Here is an 11,791-nt window from a genome sequence, read left to right on the forward strand (position 1 = left end):
TAAAACTATATTGTATGTTAAAACAAAGATGTATTTTAAATATTCAGGTATAGATGTCAAATTACTTCTGAATATTTATAAAATATGAATAAATAGCAGAGTAGGAAGAAAGTTTCTTTTTTTAAAAAATTCACCTCTGAACTAGCACATAGAGTTACAGGTTTTCCCTTGAGGACTTATGGGCAGAATCAAGAATTTTTAAAATGCAGTTGTCATCCTATTTCTTCTGAACACTGACCTTTGAAGCTTTGTGAATCCTACTTAAAGCACTCTGAGTTCTAATTTTTCTCCTTTTGAAAAATAAACTTGACTAAATCTATATAACTTAATTTCTTTAAGTGCAATGAAAGTATAGGAGTGGGATAATAAAATAGTCGTATATCTTTAGGAGAACATTCAAATACTACCTTTAAATTGCTACTTCATAAACTCTGAATTAAAAAACCTAACCTCCTCCATTGGGAATATTTGGATCCCTCTTTTGCCTCTTCAGGAATTTAAATTGCAGCAATTGTATAGGATGCCTGCTGTGTGAGACACATGTCTAACTCAGATGGCAGAGACCATGACCCAGTGACACAGTGATATGTAAAAGCTACCAAAGAAGATGAGTAGTTGAATGTCTGTCTTCAGAAAAATCTTGTTACAGGGGAACGCAGTTTTCTTGCTTTCTTGCTGGGAAAATGTATTTTCTGCTTGTTGATTTCTGTTCTACTCAGCATAAGTAAGTCAGTATTTCTTTTTCCAAATTATAGTATGATGTTATTTAAAAATCATTAAAGAGATTGGTGCAAATGAAACTCAGGTTAACTAAGTGGGAGTGCCCACACTATCTCCCTTTTCCCAGTCCAATACTTTTCAAAGGGACTTTTCCCACCATTGTGTGTATTCGTGGGATCTGCAGGGGAATAAAAACAAGGCACCTTTGTCTTCTTATAGATACCTGTAATAGTTCTTTGGAAAAATTATCAAGAGGACACCTGAGCTAGGTTTTGGTTGCTGAGCAGATCAGCAATTGTGATTCCATAGTGTCAGTTTAGTCACTTTATACATCAAGGAACGATTGAACATGCCACGTAGAAAAGGTTCTATCCTATTACCTGAGTGACTTAAGGCAAATAGGTCACTGTCTCAGATCTTACCAAATCAGGCAGGGGTGACATGGACAGGAAAAAAATAAATACGTAGACAACTATGATACAAGCTGGGGCTTGTTAGGTGCCTTAGGACGGTGTGAAGTTCTGTGACACATGTTGGATTAGAAGGGAGCATGAAAGGTTTTATGAGATAACTGAATGGGTGGGCTTTTAGAAGGAGCTGATGAAAGATTGTGTGAGGAGTGGACACTTCAGGAGGAGAGAGCTAATTTATAAGGAATAGAGGAAGAAATCACTGGGTGTCACTGAAGAATAAACAGTCTAGTTTGACTTCTGTGCTACGTGTGCATAGAAGCCTTGTGGAAACTATTACTGAAAATATGTATCAAGGTCATCTAATAAAAGGGCCATGTTTTGAAAGATGTTTAGATGGTGGTGCTTCAGGAAATGGGGCTTTGCTTTTAAGGTTTTTGAGTGTGGAGAAATAGTATCACAACTCTTCAATAGAAAGATCAACATGGGAGCTGGGCGCGGTGGCTCATGCCTGTGATCCCAGCACTTTGGGAGGCCAAGGTGGGCAGATCACAAGGCCAAGAGATCGAGACTATCCTGGCCAACATAGTGAAACCCCATCTCTACTAAAAAATACAAAAATTAGTTGGGTGTGCTGGCATGCGCCTGTGGTCCCAGGTACTAGGGAGGCTGAGGCAGAAGAATTGCTTGAATCCAGGAGGCAGAGGTTGCAGTGAGCAGAGATCACACCACTGTATTCCAGCCTGGCACCTGGTGACACAGCAAGACTCTGTCTCAAAAAAAAAAAAAAAAGAAAAAAGAAAAAGAAAAAAAGAAAAAAGAAAGATCAACTTGGAAACAGTTTAAATTAGCTGGTAGAGGACAGTCTGAGCATGGAAAAGCAACTAGTAAGCTATTATAAGGGATTGAACCACAATGGAGGCAGCGGGAACTGAAATTTCCATTTTCATTTATACTTGCCTTTCAACTTTTTGTAGTTGCAATGTTCTTCCTTATTGAATCCTACCTCTGTCAAAGTGGAGACTTTGATAACTCAAAATAAATTGTCCCAAGTATAAAGTGATTTCAAAGTTTTCTCATAGTCTGGTGGTTTTCACAAAAACCAATTTCTATAACATACTTTAAAAAAATTGTTAATCATTTCTGTTCAACATTTCTCCAGCCTAGATCCTATCCAATGTCCTCCAATCCTCATTTTTTTAAAAAAAAAAGAATAAAAGAAAAGAAAGAAACTCACATCTAAGATTAAGTCAGTAAGGTTTCGATTAATCAGAAAACACCAGGAATGGAGTTTTGGTTACTTAACAGGAATACTTTCATGGTTTCAGTGTAGTCAATGAAAATATTTTCAAAATGTATGTCAATATCAATAACTAGATCTTATAATTAACTCAATTTAACATTTATTTGATGATTCACAATTTTGAAGCCTTTGAATGTATGACTTCAAGCAGTAAGAATGCTGGCGTGATGGCGGGAAGTAACAGTGGCGTGACACTGAGACCTCAGTGGTTGAGAGGGAAGAAGCTAGGAAGAAAAGCTTAACAGAAGAAAAGAGTCAAATCCTTATGGTTCCAGTTTATAAATGTAAGTAATTTACTGAATTCTAACAAAATGCTGATACTTATTTTAAAAGCTGTATTCCTAATGTCTTTTTGTCTCATCAGTTCCTTATTTCTCATAAAAGTAAAATTAGAATAAAAGATCCATTTCTTTAAAAATTATGGTGAGATTGATTTTAGTGTGTGATATAAAGTAGCAAGTGATATGGAAGGTAGGGCATTAAGTAATAGCTGTTTCATTATATCTCAGCTAATTTATGCAACAACAATTGAGTGCGTATTATTTATGTTGAGCATCATCGTAGGTGCATGTGATATAGCTGTGAATAAATCATCAGGAAACTTTGCATTCTCTTGTTGTGACAGGCAGACACTCTAAATAAGGAGAATACATAGTATTTTTGATAGTGAAAGTTACCACAGAGGAAAGGAGTACCAGGGTAAGGTGGGGTTATAAAGAAGACCTTATTGTTAAGATTACATTTAATTAAGATTTAAAAGAGCAATCAAGTCTTATAGCAACTGGGGGAAACAGCAGGCTCTGAGGTAGGACTATGTCTGATAGATTTCAGGAATGTAAAGTGGCTAGTGAAGCTGGAAAAAAAGGAAGAGGAAGAGAAGTAGCAGATGAGATCAGAGAGCTAAAGGGAGGTCTTGTAAACTATTGTAATGATGGCTTTTTATTCTGAGTAACACACCATTGGAGGATTTTAGATGAAGTGACCTGATATTTTTAAACTAACAATTTTGTTTATTTTTAATATTACCATATAGTTAATATACAGTAAATTCACTCCTGTTAGCACAGAGTCCTGAACATGCACAGTTGTGTAAACACTACGAAGTATAAAAGTCTCATCATTTCAGAAAATCTTCCTATCCCCCTTTGTAACCAACCTTATTTCATTCTCTGCCCAACCACTCATCTGTCTTCTGTCTTGATAATTTTGACTGTTGCAGAATGTCATAAAAATGGAATTGTATAGTACGTAGCATTTCCATCTGGCTTCTTTCACTAGCAGAGTAGGTTGGATGTTCATTCATGTTGTGTATATTGATAGTTTGTCTCCTTCCACTGCTGAGGAGTATTCCAGTGTATGAAAGCAGCACAGTGTGTTTATGCATTTCTTTCTCAGTTGAGGGACATCTGCATTGTTCTGAAACTTGGTGATTATGAATAAAGCCAGTATAAATGTTCAGATACAAGTTTTCATGTGAACACAACTTTTCATGTCTGTTTGGTAAATAGGAGTGAGAATTTTGGGCGATATCATAAGTATATTTTTTAACTTTATAAGAAACTGCCAACTGTTTGCTAAAGTTGCTATACCATTTTGCATTCCTACCTGCAATGTATATTGTTAATAGTCCTTCGTATTGCCAGTTTTTTTGTTTGTTTGTTTGTTTTGTTTTGTTTTTTTTTAAGTTTTAACCATTGTAATATGTGTGCAGTGGTATCTCCCTGTGACTTTGGACTTCTCTGCTCAATTTTATTTTTTTAAAAAGTTAACCAACAGAGAAGTTGAAAGATAGGAACAGTGAATGCATGTTTACTATTTACCTAAAGTCACCCACTGTTTACTAAGTGTTCACACTTGCTTTATTTTTTCTCCAATTTTTTCTTACCATTTGAAAAAAAGTTACAGGTTACAGACATTACTGATGTTTCCTCCATAAATACCTCAGCATGTTACCTCTTAAGAAGAAGAATATTTTCCTACTTAACACAATATCATCATCAGAGCCAAGACATTAAACATGACACAGTATCATTCCCTAATAGATACTTCATTTTCAAACTTCTCAATTTATTCCCAATGACGTTCATAAGGGAATCTCCCTTATAGAAGGGCTTTCCCTGCCCATTTCCCTCCTCCCTTTTTAAATTGTTAATTTGAATTATCACCAATTGTCTTAGTTGGGGATGTCTCAAAAACAAAAGTTGGAGAGAAAATGATCTGGGTGTCAGTGATGTATTTGCTCTTCTTTTCTGAATACTTTGAGATACATTAGTCTGCAGTTTATTTATTTGTTTTTTACTTGTGATGACTTTCCCTGGCTCTGATATTGCAATGTCACTGGCCTCATAAAGTGAGTTGAGAAATGTTTCTTTCTTGATTTTCTGAAAAAAATTTTGAAGGATTGCTATTATTTCTTCTTAAATATTTAGAAAAATTTATGGGTAAATCATTTCAGTTGGGGATTTTATTTGTTGAAAGATTTCAGGTTATGAATTCAGTTTTATTACTTCTTGTAGGTATATCTGCATTTTCAATTTTTTCATGAGTTGGTCTTGGTAATTTGTGTTTTTACATGAATTTGTGAATCTCATTTATCTAATTTATTAGAATAAAATTATTCACAACATTCTTTTATGTAATAGGTAATGTTGAGTGTTAACTTGCCTGGGTCAAGGGATACCTGACACTCATCTAGTAGGTAAAAAGTTATTTCTGGGTATGTCTGTGAAGGTGTTTCCAGAATAAATTAGCAATTAAGTAATACTTAGACATTAAACAGTCTCTCTGAATGGAAGAAAATTTTCGAAGCAATAACGTAAGATTATACCTTAAGAAACGATCAGATGATGAGCAAACTAAATCCAAAGCAAAGCTAAGAAATAAAAAAGATTAGAGTAAACATCAGTAAAATATAGGACAGGAGAAAAAAATCAATAAAATTAGTGTTGCTTCTTTGAAAAGAGGAACAAAATTAGCAAATCTTTTCCTAGGCTTTTATTAGGAAAATAGAGAAGACACAAATTTTCAAAATCAGGAATGAAAGAGGGAACATTACTATCCACCCTGCAGAAATGAAAAATAAGATATGTTAGGGTCCTTCAGAAGTGCAAAACCGATAACACATATATAAACATATAGTCAGGGATTTATTATGGAAATTAGGTTGCACAATTGTAGAGGATAAGAAGTCCCATATTCTGTCCGCAGGCTGAAAAACCAGAAAAGCTGGTGGTGTAATTCAGTCTTGAGTCTGAAGGCCTGAGAACCTGCCTGGGGAGTGGAGGAGGACCACTGGTGTAAGTCCAGAATCCAAAGGCCTGAGAATATGGAGTGCTGATGTCCAAGGCCAAGAGGCGAATATGCCAGCTTAGGAAAAGACAGCAAAATCACCCATCGTCCACCTCTTTGTTCTAGTCAGGCCCTTCATGGATTGGATGACTCTAGCCCACTTTGGTGAGGGCAGATGTTCTTTACTCAGTCTACTGATTCAAATGCTCATCTCTCTGGAAACACCCTCACAGACACAATCAGAAGTAATGTTTTACAGTTGTCTGGGAATGCCTTAGCACAGTCAAGCTGACACATAAAATTAACCATCACAGAGGATATACTCGTTTCTTAGGGCAATTGTAGCAAAATGCCATAAACAAAGTGGCGTCAAATAATAAGAATGTATTCTCTGTCAGTTCTGGAGACTGGAATTCCAAAATCAAGGTGTTGGCAGAGCTGTGCTTCCTCTTAAGCCTCTGGGATGAGCTTGTCCAACCCACAGCCCACAGGTTGCATGTGGCCCAGGATGGTTTTGAATGCCGCCCAACGCAAATCAGTAAACTTTCTGAAAACATGATGAGTTTTTTTGCAATTTTTTTTTAGCTCATTAGCTATCATTAGTGTTAGTGTGTGTTATATGCGGTCCAGGGAAGCTAAAAGACTGGATACCTCCGCTCTAGAAGATCCTTTATAATGCCAAAATAATCTGCCCTCATCTTCACAAGGCCATTTTCTCTCTATGTGCCCCTTCTCATAAAAACACTGGTCATGGTTGATTAATAGTCCATCCTTTCCAATATGACCTCATCTAACTTAACTAATATCTTACATAATTAATTAATACTTCAGTTAGTATATCTGCAATGTCTTATTTCAAATAAGGTCACATTCTGAAGAACCGAAGATTAGGGCTTCCACATACCTTTTTGAGTGATAAAAGTCAGCCCTCTACGGGCAGTCTAAACAGAAGACTGAATTCCTTGAACTGGAAATTACACCACAGGCTTCTTCCTGGTTCTCAGGCTTTCAGAATCAGGCCAAATCACATCACCAGCTTTCCTGGTTCTACAGTTTGAAGACAGCATATTGTGGAACTTCTCAGCCTCCATAATCACGCCCTCATCTTCACATTTATTATGGGCTAATTCCCATAATAAATCCTATCATGCATATATCCATATGTCCTACTGGTTCTGTTTCTCTGGAGAACTCTGACTAATAGATCTTATAACTTTTTACTTCTGCAAAGTTGGTAGTGATGAGTTTTGTTTTATTCCTGATTTTAATAATCGGTCTCCTCTCTCTTTTGGTCAGCTTAGTTAAAGATTTGTCACTTTTGTTAAGCTTTCTAAAGAACCAACATTGATTTTTTTTTCATTGTTTTTCTGTTTTACATTTCATTGATTTTTACTCTAATGCTTATTTCTTTTTTTAGCCTCATAAAGAGCTTAGATATTGCCAGTTCATCCTAACAACAAGTAAGAAGTCCAACAGACTAAAAAGTTAACAACACTTCTAGGATTTGGAAGAGCGATGAGGACACAGGGAAAACTGCTGCCTGGGAGAGTGGAGGCACAAATGAAGCCAAGGGATGCTGGCTGATTTATTAAAGCAGAAACTAAATGAGCAGAACCCACCAAGGAAACCAGTACCCCGGTAGGAAATCTCGAGCTGTCATTGACAGACCGCTGGAGGGTCAGTGTGGACAACTCTGAGTTACAAAGTCCAAGGGGATCCAGTCACTAGGGGGACCTCACAGTTTTGTGAGATTTACCTCCAGGAACTTAACCAGCTTCTCACAGTAAATACTGAAGAAAAATCTCTTTATGCTTCCAGCAGGAAGAGGGAAAAAGTAACCATCTGAGATAAAACAGAGCACTCTGTTTCTAACAAGTTCTGCCCTCCAGAGAAACGAGTTAGCTGGAGGCTAGCCTGCTGGGGTGTTAACAGAGACTAACTGGTCTGGGAAAAAGGAAATATACAACTCTGGCCAGTTCTAGTCTTCCACATGAGACAAGATAAATACCCAACTCAACACTACTCTAGCCATCTCCTCCTAGCCAATGGAAGAGAGAGAAAAAAAAACAATCAAACAAGGAACACTTACGAATGTCACAGTCCAGAGACATACACTTATTTAGACAGACATAATTATAAAAACTGTAGAATGCTTCCTGTTCCCCCATCTTATCACAACATTACTAAAGGCCTATTTACAGCAGTTCCTTTCACCTAATACATCATGTCTAGCTATGAAGAAAAAGTTACAAGGCAAAAATCACAATTTGAAAAGAGAGAAAGCATCAGAACTACACATGGCAGGAATTATCAAACCAGGAATTTAAAAAACTATGATTAATATGCTAAGGGTTGTAATAGCATGCAAGAACAGATGGGGAATTTAAATGAAGAGATGGAAATTCTAGGAACAAGAAATGCTAAAGATCAAAAAAACTGTAACAGAAAGGAAGAATGATTTTGTTGGGCTTACTAGCAGACGGGACATAGCTGAAGACAGACTGTTTGAGCTTGAGGATATCTCAATGGAAGTTTGCATTAAGAAAAGTAAAGAGAACAAAGACTGAAAAAACAAAACAAAACAAACAAACAAACAAACAAAAAACAACCCCAGAACAAAAGATCTAAGAACTGTCGGACAATTACAAAAAATATACCATACAAGTCATGGGAATACTAGAAGGAAAATACAAAGATACAAAAAAATTATTTGAAACAATAATGACTGAGAATTACCTCAAATTAAAGTCAGACACCAAACTACAGATCCAGGTGGCCCAGAGAACAAGCAGAATAAATGTTAAAAAAAAAAAATGAACAAAAACTGTACCTACACATGGCATTTTCAAGCTACAAAAAAATCTAAATTAAAGAATTAAAAAGTCCTAAAAGAAGCCAGAAGGGGGAAAAGAACCTTTCCCTACAGAGGAGCAAAGATAAGATTTATATCTGACTCTTCCTCAAAAATCATGCAAGTGAGAAGAGAGTGAAGTGAAATATTTAAAGCATCAAGAGAAAAGAAAAACAGCCTAGGATTCTATACCCTGTGAAATTATTTTTCAAAAGTGAAGGATAAATAAAGACTTTCTCAAACAAACAAAAATCGAGGGAGTCTGTTGCCAGTAGACTTACCTTGCAAGAAATGTAAAAAGTTCTTTAGAGAGAAGAACAATAATATAAGTCAGAAATTTGGCTTTATAGAAAGAAAAGATGAGCATCAGGGGGATAGGAAACATAAAAAATTGATGGACCCTCCTCTCAAATTTGCTGTGAACTTAAAATTCCTAGCAAAAAATTGTCTTTAAAAAATTCTGGCTGGCCACATGGAAATTTACACTACAGGTGGCATGATGAATTTAGAGACCACCTAGAGGTTATTGCTGTGATCCAGAAGAGAAGAATTAGGTGGATTAGGATAGCAAAGTAGAGGAAACATGGGTTCTGGACTCTGGACGTATTTTAAATATATAGCTGACAGGATTTGTTGATGAATTGTGTATTAGTTCATTTTGCATTGCTATAAGGGAACACCTGAGGCTGGGTAATTGATAAAGAAAAGAGGTTTATTTGGCTCAAGTTTCTGCAGACTGTACAAGAAACAGCACCAGCATCTGCTTAACTTTCGTGAAGCCTCAGGAAAGTTTTACTTATGGCAGAAGTAAGGTAGAGTCAGTGCGTCATATGGTAAGAGAGTAAGCCAGAGAGATGCCAGGCTCTTTTAAACCCACTAGCTCTCATGTGAACTAACAGAGTAAGAAGTCACTCATTACCCCAGGGAGGGAACCAAGACATTCATGAGGAATCCACTTCCATGATCCAAACACCTGCCACTAGGCCCCACCTTCAACAATGGGATCACATTTCAGCATGAGATTTGGAGGGAACAAATATCCAGATGATGTAAGATTGTAAAAGGGGTATGAGAGAAAGAGAGAGTTCAGGTTAAGCCCAAAGTTTTGGTTTAAGCAACTGGAAGAGAGGAGTTGTTATCAGTGGATATGGGGAAGATAACAGAGAAAACAAGTTTTTGGGGCAAGACCAGGTGCTCACCTTTTGGGTTGAGATGTCTGTTACACATAGAGATGTTAACTAGCATCTGGAAATATAGACTTATGTGTATATCATTTAGCACACTGTATCATATGACAGTTTCTGATAGAGATGCTGAATTACTCAAACATTTTATTTCATGACCTATTTCTTGAACCCACTTTTCTTTCACTTACAAATATTGATTACAACTTCAAATATTAGGTTATATTAGTATTTGATTAGCTTTATTAAAAAATATTTTGCCATAATATGTTATGGTCACTGTACACTTTGTCCAGTTTTCTTTAATGGGATTAAAAAGTCTTCAGCATAATATTAATGATAGTGGTAATCTCCATGTCTAAGTTGCTGATATGGAGGTAATTATATTTTAATCTTTTACCTCTAAGTCTTGCAGCCCTTTTCTATACAGTGATACCTCTTTCACATTCAGTGAGTGCTTAACACTCAAGAAATGCTCTGATTCTTGGGAAAAATCTTGGGACTGTCTCTTCTCCAGGTTAACTCTGAGCCATTGGATGACATTTTGATTTAATCTGTGGTGGCCTAAACACCCAGGTTGTTCTGTTAGGGACTTTACTTAGAGAAACAATGCCCTATATGTTCTTAAAAAAAAACCCAGTCTATTCTTTATTCATTCTAACCTTTCATAATTCTTTAGATCTTCTAACATTGCTATGTATCGCAATTTTGAACTTCAAATAAATGCACCTTATTTCTCCCCACCTTCAGAGTTACTTAGTACTACAAAGTCTGTTTATGTCAACCACAATGTTCCACTTTTTAAAGAATCACTGAATTAAGAGATAACTTGACCCTACTGAAGATGCCTTTCACATTAGACATTCAAAACACAAACCTACACTCTTGCAAACTAGTCCACGTTCTTGAGGCTAACATCAGTGTACAAACAGTTACTTAGCCTTATGACTTTGACATTCTAATGTCCTGTGTTCACATGAGAGGCTCTTTCTTCCCTTCCTACCCCCTGCCCTCTGATATTCTATCTTCATTAGCAGAAGGTACAGCAACTTCCTCCCCACTACATTTATATCTGGTACTGACTTGAATTGAAAAATGTTTGGCAGGAAACTGAATTCCTCTAAGAAACATCTAGGATACTTCTATTCAAAAAATTTTCTCTAATCCCTCTCCCTTATTTTGAAATAGATGGACTTTTTTCAGTCTTTAAGGATTCTCTAAGATAACAGCATATGTTCTCTTCCTGATAATTTACATATATCTTGCATTTTAATGTACTCTTCAATTATTTTCTGTTGGCTTGACTTTCTATATTCTTCAATCTAGATAGCAAATTTCTACTCTACCTAATTACAGATAATCTTTCTCATAAGAAAAGAGGAGAGAAAAACACATTAAAAGTTTCTACAGTTTCACCGTCATGTTTTATGAGTGCGGAAACCCAGAGTATTTACTGAAACCCAGTTTTGCTTTGCTACTTATGTTGTCATTTTTGAAATTAAAAATAATTCAGTCTAGGGCCTATATAATATGCTGGAATTATATTACTTTAAAGCACAAAGTAGTTTTAAGGTCTCATAGTATTACCTAGCTTTTTTCTTTATATATATAGAATATGATTGTTTGAAAAGTTAACACAAAGGCACAAATTTTGACCTTAGTTGAATACTGATTTAGCTAAAAATTATAAGAATAGAATATTTCCTTCTGAGGCTTATAAATAAATCTTTCCTACTTAACCAGTACATTCTCAGCAATCTGTAAAATATTATCTTGACTCAGATAACACATAGTAGGTATGTTTAGAACAATCTTCAGATCTTAAAATAAGCAGTTCAGCATTAGCCAAATAGTGTACATATTTATGATCACATACATGTTATGTATTCTAGACAAACTGGGTTCTTCCACTGAATCTTTAAATTTCTCTATCCTAGAGTTAAGTCTCGGTATCCTAAAAGCCCCTTTATGATTTTGCCCATTTATTTCCTTCTCTTAATCACTGAATAAATGCATTAAACAGCTATGTGTTAGA

The sequence above is a fragment of the Saimiri boliviensis genome, chromosome 10 (assembly GCF_048565385.1).
Source record: "Saimiri boliviensis isolate mSaiBol1 chromosome 10, mSaiBol1.pri, whole genome shotgun sequence".
Lineage (NCBI taxonomy): Eukaryota > Metazoa > Chordata > Mammalia > Primates > Cebidae > Saimiri > Saimiri boliviensis.